The sequence below is a fragment of the Myxine glutinosa genome, chromosome 14 (assembly GCF_964187855.1).
Source record: "Myxine glutinosa chromosome 14, kmMyxGlut1.1, whole genome shotgun sequence".
NCBI classification, from domain to species: Eukaryota; Metazoa; Chordata; class Myxini; order Myxiniformes; family Myxinidae; genus Myxine; species Myxine glutinosa.
The window spans coordinates 50,655,925-50,665,357 of NC_136274.1; the positions used below are offsets into that span (position 1 = coordinate 50,655,925).

General features: G+C 39.9%; 1 long non-coding RNA gene across 1 annotated transcript; it reads left to right on the forward strand.

The window, feature by feature from the left end:
* Nucleotides 1-1,157: 1,157 nt before the first annotated feature.
* Nucleotides 1,158-8,998, forward strand: LOC137439351 (uncharacterized). Its single transcript, XR_010986895.2, has 2 exons — nt 1,158-1,924; nt 8,766-8,998. It is a non-coding gene; the product is annotated as an uncharacterized LOC137439351 (long non-coding RNA).
* The last annotated feature ends 435 nt before the right edge of the window (nt 8,999-9,433 follow it).

Sequence of the window (9,433 nt, forward strand, 5' to 3'; positions counted from 1 at the left end):
GATATTTATCTATCATTAGACCCAGCATTCTCTCGGACCCAGCATTCTCTCGGTCTAGTTTATCATATGAGAGATGCACAAAAGTGACCCAACCATATCATTCATACATCATTGCCTTTCGAGATAGGGGATATATAATTATATAATGGACAATTTATTGATTTTTCGGTCTTGAATTTTTGCCGCCATCTTGGATTTCAGGTTAAATACTGCCCAGATCTGAAATTAAATGACACCAGTGGATTGCTCACCCCTTAAAATCATGGACTAGAACCAACAATTATGTTTCTATCAGAATTATTGAAGAAGTTATAGCTGTTTTAGTGATTTTGAAGCCCGGTGGCGGCCATCTTTGAAATGACCCAGTTTTAACCCATTTCCGGAGGTCAGATTTTGGTAGACTTTTTTTCTGTTGATCAGTATACCCAGTAGGGATGAAAACCACTGAGAAACCTTTTGTTGCAATTTGTTGTGGGTCAGGTGGTATATCGACCTGCCTAATGGTTTATTAGAACACTCAAAATAACAGATCTTTCTGCCGCGTTCCCTCTCCAGACTCTGAGGGGCACCGTAACCGGAGTTTGGGGAGGTAACACGTAACAATACACACACACATTCATACACACACTGACACACACACATACATACATACACACACACACACACACACACACACACACACACACACACATCACACACACACACACACACAGACACACACACACACATACACAAGTTGATACACACACACACACACACACACACACATGTACACACACACACACACACACACACACATACACACACATATATGTATGTTATATACACGTATATATCTCAAGGATTTTTATGGAGCAGAAATCATGCCCCACCTTTCACGTCTTGCCCCACCTGGCTCGACAATATCACCTCCAGCAGCTGTCCAAACAGCAGCTCGTCGTGTTGGCAATTGTTGTTGTATTGTATTGCTATTTAATGGTGTATTACATGAGAACACAGAAATGAAATCCGAATTTGTATTGTTTGCAGAAATAAAACAGTATCATCCGCTTAATGGGTTCTGGGCTGGCACTATGGTAAAGCCCTCGAGGTACGCACACTCACCTCATCGTTGTCTGGTATGGGTTTGAATCCCAACCCAGCTATAAACTGTCCTCCTGGTGCATCACATGCAGGGTGAATCATCAATGTGTGTGCTGCCCCTCCGAATGAAGTCAAACTGGGCGTCCCGTCCGTCGCAATTTGTTGGTGGATTAAAGATCCCACGGTGTCCTTCGAAAAGAGTAGGCGAGCTATCGCCGGCACCCTGAACAAATTCCTACCCCTAACAAGACGTGGGAATAATTGTGGCTGCGTTCAAGAAGACGAAGAAGAAGAAGCAGGGAAGCACAAGATGGTTGACGATGTCTCTCAATTCGGACAAACTGCTGAGACGGTTCAGTGCTCTGAAGGCTATTTCGGTGGAACGTTTTCTTCATTCTATTTTGAAGATGTTGAATTTTTACTTCATTTTCTCAGATTGATATAAACAAATTGGATCAAGTTGAACTTGTTTATTTACACCACCACAAGATAATTCGAACATCTGTAGGAATAAAAAGAGAACGTGGAACAGTTAAAGACAATTGAGGTCAGATCCAACATGTCCCTTTTCTCCTTCAGACATTTTAAAAGTATCCCTGAACCGTCATGTAGTCCATACACTGTTTCAGGACACAATATACATGGGTTAAATTACATACAGTGTAAACTGTAACAGTGTACTGTATCGGTTGATTGATCATGCCTTTTATTCCTCCTGCTTTTACCAGCACCTCCCACAGGTAGAACTTGCCCACCCTGCGCTTCCCCCACCATTTTGAAGGATTGTGAAACATCAAAGTCTTGCAACATGCAGTCGGATGATGGGGGTGAATGAACTGAGGTATGACGTTGAACACTTCAATAACTTTGTCAGACTTTGGTTGACTGCAAATGTTGTAAAAAATAAATCAAAAATAAAGTTCCAATTGTCACCCAATCTGACAACAAGTGCATTGTGACCTTCAACCTATTCACAGCTTGACTGTAAAAGTTCAGAAAGTCTTTATTCAGAGTTCCTTAATCTTAATTGCTGCATGTGTGAGAAGTGTCATGATTTATGGGAGCGAGACATGGGTAATGAACGTAGAGCAGCAACGAAGGCTGGAAAGGGTGGAAATGCAAATGGTTCGGTGGATGTGCGGAGTATCGTTGAGAGAGAGGAAGACAAATGATGAATTGCGAAAGATGATGGGAATAGAGCCTGTGATTGATGTTGTGAAGAGGAACAGGTTGAGATGGTTTGGTCATGTGTTGAGGAAGGATGAAAGTGACTGGTTGAGAAGAGTGATGGAAATGAATGTAGAAGGAAGTAGAGGATGTGGAAGACCGAGAAAGACTTGGCCAAAGATGGTGGAAGAAGAAATGCGGGCAAGGGGGTTAACAAGGGGAGATGCAGAAAATAGGGCAAAATGGAGAAGATTGTCATGGGGACCGCAAGGCTAACCCCCGCTCTAGTAGGGAAAATGGCCTTAAAATGCCTGTTGTTGTTGTTGTTGTTGTTAATTCATCTTAATTATTGTAATTATTCCTCTGAAGAATCTTGTCGGACTTCATGAGAATTGTCTTGCAAGGTCACCTACTCTCATGGTGTACATTAATACCCTGTTAACTACTTTGGGTGGGCTAGTCGGATGGCCTGGGCCCTAGAACGAGAGACACCGCCTTCAAACTGTCTAGCCTTTCAGCTTTTGAATGAATTTACTTTTTTGTGAATGAATTTTTGAATGAGAAGCCTAGGTTTGAATCCTGAACCATGCATAGTGATTCATTAATGTGTGTGCCATCCGTCCCTCGGATGGACATTGATCAAAATGGCGTCCCATCTGCTACCATTAGTTGGTCGGACGTTAAAGATATATCACGGTGTCCTTAGCAAAAGAGTAGGTGAGCTGTCATGGAACAAATTACAAGTTCAAATGCTTGTAAGTCCTCTTGCACTGATTAACCACGGAAGTAATTACAAATTCCTGTCATAACCCACTGAGGGCATGGTACCAGCTGTGCCTTCAGCCAATGATGTGCCTACACACACACACACACAGCCTTGTGCTGCATACCAAAGAAAGAAGAAGAACTGCTTTGTCAATGCATCTGGTGGGTGTATCAACGCTGTCCAATTACATTGAGTAATCTTGTCTTTGCAGAGCGTCAGTCTTTCATTTTAAGTTAAATTACCCGGCATGTGCAAAGCAAAAAAGGAGTTAAGCAATTGTTCATTTTGTCTATCTGTCTGTCTATCTACAGACATCGATTTGTGTTTGAGCAACTACTTTATTTCAATTGAATCCTATATTATATAGTTTGTCTCTCAATGACTCGTGGTTTGTCTTGAAATGTCGCTCCGGGTGGCCAGGTCACGTGGCATAATTGCTGAGAACTGCGTGGCATTCGAGGCACTGAGGAAGGTCAATTCCACCATATTTTTCCATGACGGTGAAGCCAAACTTGATTGACCCTTCCGAACCTGGATCTTCACCAAAATCTAATCGTTTCGTCCTTGTCATATACACGACATCTCTGCCAAATTTCGTCCGAATCCTTCCATAACTTTTTGAGATATCTTGTTCACAAACAAACAAACAAGAAATATGACGTGCATAGCAAATCCTCTTAGAATTTCAAGTTTAAATTGGATGAAAATTGAGGATTTTAGAAACTTCGCCTATGTTGACCTTTTGGCCTATGTTGACCTCAAATATACTTGGGGGTTGAATTCAGTCACCAGATATGCAAATCCTCATCAAAGTTCAAGTCAATCAGGTGAAAATTGAGGATTTTAGAAATCTGGCCTATGTTGACCTTTTGGCCGATGTTGACCTCAAATATACTTGGGGGTTGAATTCAGTCACCAGATATGCAAATCCTCTTCAAATTTCAAGTTAATTGGATGACAATTGAGGATTTTAGAAACTTGGCCCATGTTGACCTTTTGGCCGATGTTAACCTAAAATATAATTGGTGGTTGAATCCAGCGACCAGATATGCAAATCCTCCTCAAATTTCAGTCTCTCTCTCACTCACTCCCTCCCACTCTCACCCCCACTCCCACTTTCTCCCTCTCTCTCTCTCTCTCCTCCTCTCTCCTCTTCTCTCCTCCTCTCTCCTCCTCCTCTCTCCTCCTCTCTCCTCCTCTCTCCTTCACTCCCACTCCCACTTTCTCCCTCTCTCACTCTCCCTCACTCTCCCTCACTCTCTCCCTCACTTCCACTCTCTCCCTCAGTACCATTCTCTCCCTCTCCCTCACTCTCCCTCACTCCCACTCTCCCTCACTCCCATTTTCCCCTTCGCTTCCTCACTCCCACTCTTCCTCACTCTCACTTTTCCCCTTCGCTTCCTCACTCCCACTCTTCCTCACTCCCACTTTCCCCTTCGCTTCCTCACTCCCACTCTTCCTCACTCCCACTTTTCCCCTTCGCTTCCTCACTCCCACTCTCACTCTCTCCCACTCCCAGTCTTTCCCTCACTCCCACTCTCTCCCTCACTCCCACTCCCACTTTCTCCCTCTCTCACTCTCCCTCACTCCCACTCTTCCTCACTCCCACTCTCCCTCACTCCCACTCTCTCCCACTCTCCCTCACTCCCACTCTCCCTCACTCCCACTCTCCCTCACTTCCACTCTCTCCCTCACTCCCACTCTCTCCCTCACTCTCCCTCACTCCCACTCTCTCCCTCACTCCCACTCTCTCCCTCACTCCCACTCTCTCCCTCACTCCCACTCTCTCCCTCAATCTCCCTCACTCCCACTCTCTCCCTCACTCCCACTTTCCCCTTCGCTTCCTCACTCCCACTCTTCCTCACTCCCACTTTTCCCCTTCGCTTCCTCACTCCCACTCTCACTCTCTCCCACTCCCAGTCTTTCCCTCACTCCCACTCTCTCCCTCACTCCCACTCCCACTTTCTCCCTCTCTCACTCTCCCTCACTCCCACTCTCTCCCTCACTCCCACTCTTCCTCACTCCCACTCTCTCCCACTCTCCCTCACTCCCACTCTCCCTCACTCCCACTCTCCCTCACTCCCACTCTCCCTCACTTCCACTCTCTCCCTCACTCCCACTCTCTCCCTCACTCTCCCTCACTCCCACTCTCTCCCTCACTCCCACTCTCTCCCTCACTCCCACTCTCTCCCTCACTCCCACTCTCTCCCTCACTCTCCCTCACTCCCACTCTCTCCCTCACTCCCACTCTCTCCCTCACTCCCACTCTCTCCCTCACTCCCACTCTCTGCCTCACTCCCACTCTCTGCCTCACTCCCACTCTCTCCCTCACTCCCACTCTCTGCCTCACTCCCACTCTCTGCCTCACTCCCACTCTCTGCCTCACTCCCACTCTCTCCCTCACTCCCACTCTCTCCCTCACTCTTGAAAGAGGCAAAAGTTTTAAAGTTGTTTTTTTTCATTGCAGATGCTGCAGTAATATGAACTGAGTGTATGTCTGCATTTGTGTTTGTAAACACACATTTGTCGTTTACATGCATCATTAATTGTTAACTTTAGTTACTGTCATGTTTGTAATGAATCGTTGACATGATTTATTGATCAAACGTCATTTATTTTATTGTATTGAATTCGCATTCCAGGAAAGTAATGAAAGAGTCACATTAAAAGGAGAATCAGTGAAACATTAACGAAGACATGAAATAGCAAGTTGGTTATTTTGTATTTGTGTTCCTCAAGACAAGGTCTTGAATTCACTGGTCAACAAAATTTTAAAAGTTTTATGGCTATGGTATATTTTGAGGTGATTCTAACCAACATGAACCTGTAAATTTCGATTATGATATCCAATTTTCACGAGCACATCCAGTTTTTGAGAACCAGTATACCATAGGAATATCAGCCACAGCCGAAATTCGTCTTGTACTCACTAATGAGGACTTTGTAACGAGACTATCTGAGCTGGAAAGCGCTGCTTGGGATAGCTTTGTGGCTCTTGCTAACAATTACCTTGGGAATTTTCGAGCACCAAATGATGAAGAGCTTGTGGACAAGATGTTGAGGAGTTACCAGGCGCTCCGTGCTCGAATGTCACTCAAGATACATTTCTTCCATTGTCATCTGGACTTCTTTCCACAAAATCTTGGCGATGTCAGTGATGAACATGGAGAAAGGTTTCACCAGGAAATTGCCATCATGGAGTCTCGATATCAAGGCCGATTCAATCCAAACATGATGGGCGACTACTGTTGGACTTTACAGCGTGAAAGTGATTGCTCCTACCCAAGTAAAGTTCAGAAGCACTTTTAATGTGATGTAAATAAAAACTTAAAGTTCATATTATTTTTTGATATTTTATAAAGTTCATATTATTTTTGGAGATTTACATTTTTTTATGTGATGTAAATAAAAACTTAAAGTTCATATTATTTTTTGTGATATTTTATAAAGTTCATATTATTTTTGGAGATTTACAGTTTTTTAATGTGATGTAAATAAAAACTTAAAGTTCATATTATTTTTAGAGATTTACATATTTTTATGTGATGTAAATAAAAACTTAAAGTTCATATTATTTTTGGAGATTTACATTTTTTTATGTGATGTAAATAAAAACTTAAAGTTCATATTATTTTTTGTGATATTTTATAAAGTTCATATTATTTTTGGAGATTTACAGTTTTTTAATGTGATGTAAATAAAAACTTAAAGTTCATATTATTTTTGGAGATTTACATTTTTTTATGTCATGTAAATAAAAACTTAAAGGTCATATTATTTTTTGTGATATTTTATAAAGTTCATATTATTTTTGGAGATTTACAGTTTTTTTATGTGATGTAAATAAAAACTTAAAGTTCATATTATTTTTGGAGATTTACATATTTTTATGTGATGTAAATAAAAACTTAAAGTTCATATTATTTTTGGAGATTTACATATTTTTATGTGATGTAAATAAAAACTTAAAGTTCATATTATTTTTGGAGATTTACATATTTTTATGTGATGTAAATAAAAACTTAAAGTTCATATTATTTTTGGAGATTTACATATTTTTATGTGATGTAAATAAAAACTTAAAGGTCATATTATTTTTTGTGATATTTTATAAAGTTCATATTATTTTTGGAGATTTACAGTTTTTTAATGTGATGTAAATAAAAACTTAAAGTTCATATTATTTTTGGAGATTTACATATTTTTATGTGATGTAAATAAAAACTTAAAGTTCATATTATTTTTGGAGATTTACATATTTTTATGTGATGTAAATAAAAACTTAAAGTTCATATTATTTTTGGAGATTTACATATTTTTATGTGATGTAAATAAAAACTTAAAGTTCATATTATTTTTGGAGATTTACATATTTTTATGTGATGTAAATAAAAACTTAAAGTTCATATTATTTTTGGAGATTTACATATTTTTATGTGATGTAAATAAAAACTTAAAGTTCATATTATTTTTGGAGATTTACATATTTTTATGTGATGTAAATAAAAACTTAAAGTTCATATTATTTTTGGAGATTTACATTTTTTTATGTGATGTAAATAAAAACTTTAAGTTCATATTTTTTTGTGACAATAAATAGACTTATTGAGACTTAATCAAGAAATTCGCATGCTCTAAAGATTTTTTCCACACTTATGATGTACTACGTCAAGGTTACGTGATAGCGAAATGTTAAGGTCAGATTCGGATTCGTGGGCACCAAATCAGTTAGAAACAGTTGAAAATAAGTCAGAACCAATTTGGCTGTTGACCAGTGTTATATGGCATAGGAGGAGAATATGTTGATTAAATTAGACATGACACATACATGTTCAACACCATCAATGAGAGTGTCGGTGAAAAGCTAGCTGTTGTGGCCACTATGCATGGACACCATATCGTAACTGTACTGAATAATGATGCCCCAAATCTCCACACAATGCCTTAAGAAATATTCACACCCCTCGACTTTTTAACATTTTTTTTGTGTTACAGCCTGAATTTAAAATGGATTGAATTGAGATTTGTTGTCACTGATCTACACACAATACCCCATAATGTTAAAGTGGAATTATTTTCTTCGACTTTTTTACAAATATATTTTAAATCAAAAGCTGAAATGTCTCGACTCAATAAGTATTCAACCCCTTTACTATGACACTACAAATTGAGCTCAAGTGGATCGAATTTCCTTTGATCATCCTTGAGATGTCTCTACAACTTGATAGGAGTCTACCTGTGGCCAATTCAATTGATCATACGTAATTTAGAAAGAAACACACCTTTCTATATAAGGTCGCACAGTTGACAGTCTTTGTTAGAGCACAAACTCTACCATGAAGTTGAAGGAACTGTCCGTAGAACTCCGATATAGAATTGTGAGGAGGCATAGATCTGGGGAAGGGTATAAAACAATTTCTAGAGTGTTGAAAGTTCTCCAAAGCACAGTGAGCTTCATCATTAGGAAATGGAAAGAATATAGAACTACCCAGACTCTTCCTAGAGTCCGACCAAACTGAGGAACATGTCAAGAAGGACCTTGGTCAGGAAGGTGACCAAGAACCCAATGAGCACTGACAGAACTACAGAGTTCTTTGGCTGATATGGGAGAACCTGCCGGAATGCAAATGCAAATAAAAAAATGCAAATATTCATTGTCAACAAACTGATACTATACTGTACTGTAACATACCGGACGTGCCTAATTCATCATTAATTTATTTGTCATGTTTTTTCACCCTCATTTCAGATAATGATAGCTGAGGTCCTGCAACCCCAATCAACAACTTCGCCCGTCGTGTTCAAACATGGATTCAGCACAGAGGTGGACAGTGATCGGCCATGTGTCAACCTAAAGTCTTAGAAGTTACAGTTCTGATATTTGGTATACCTGTGTCGCACACATGGGTGGATTATTTTGTGGATTCATATTTGGTATACCTGAAGTTCATCGAGTGCGGAATATAAATGAATCAGAATATATTGTGGATTATTTTGTGGGTTTGGTGGGGTTTTTTTCGCACATCCTGCATATACGTTATGTTGTTGAACTACCATCAGCGAAGCGACGGGTTCAATGCTAGCAACTCAAAAAAGAGACCCAGTGAATTTAGCATGTGTATTGAAACATGGAAGTGTGAGCTCAAGCATACAAAAAATGAGTACAAATGTTTTTTCCCCACATCAACTACTTTCAAATGCCTTGTTGGCATGTGAATTATTTATGCCCTTGGGATCACGATGGTATGCTTGCAATGACACTTCATTGGGTAAATCCCACAGATAGCGACGTTGCACTGATGATTGAAGTTTACAATGAATGCACAGTAGGTATGTCAGGATGGAGTTGTGTACAGTCATTTCTCAGGCATCCCAGAGCCCAAGTCGCACTGCCTCAAAGGGATGAAACGTCATGTT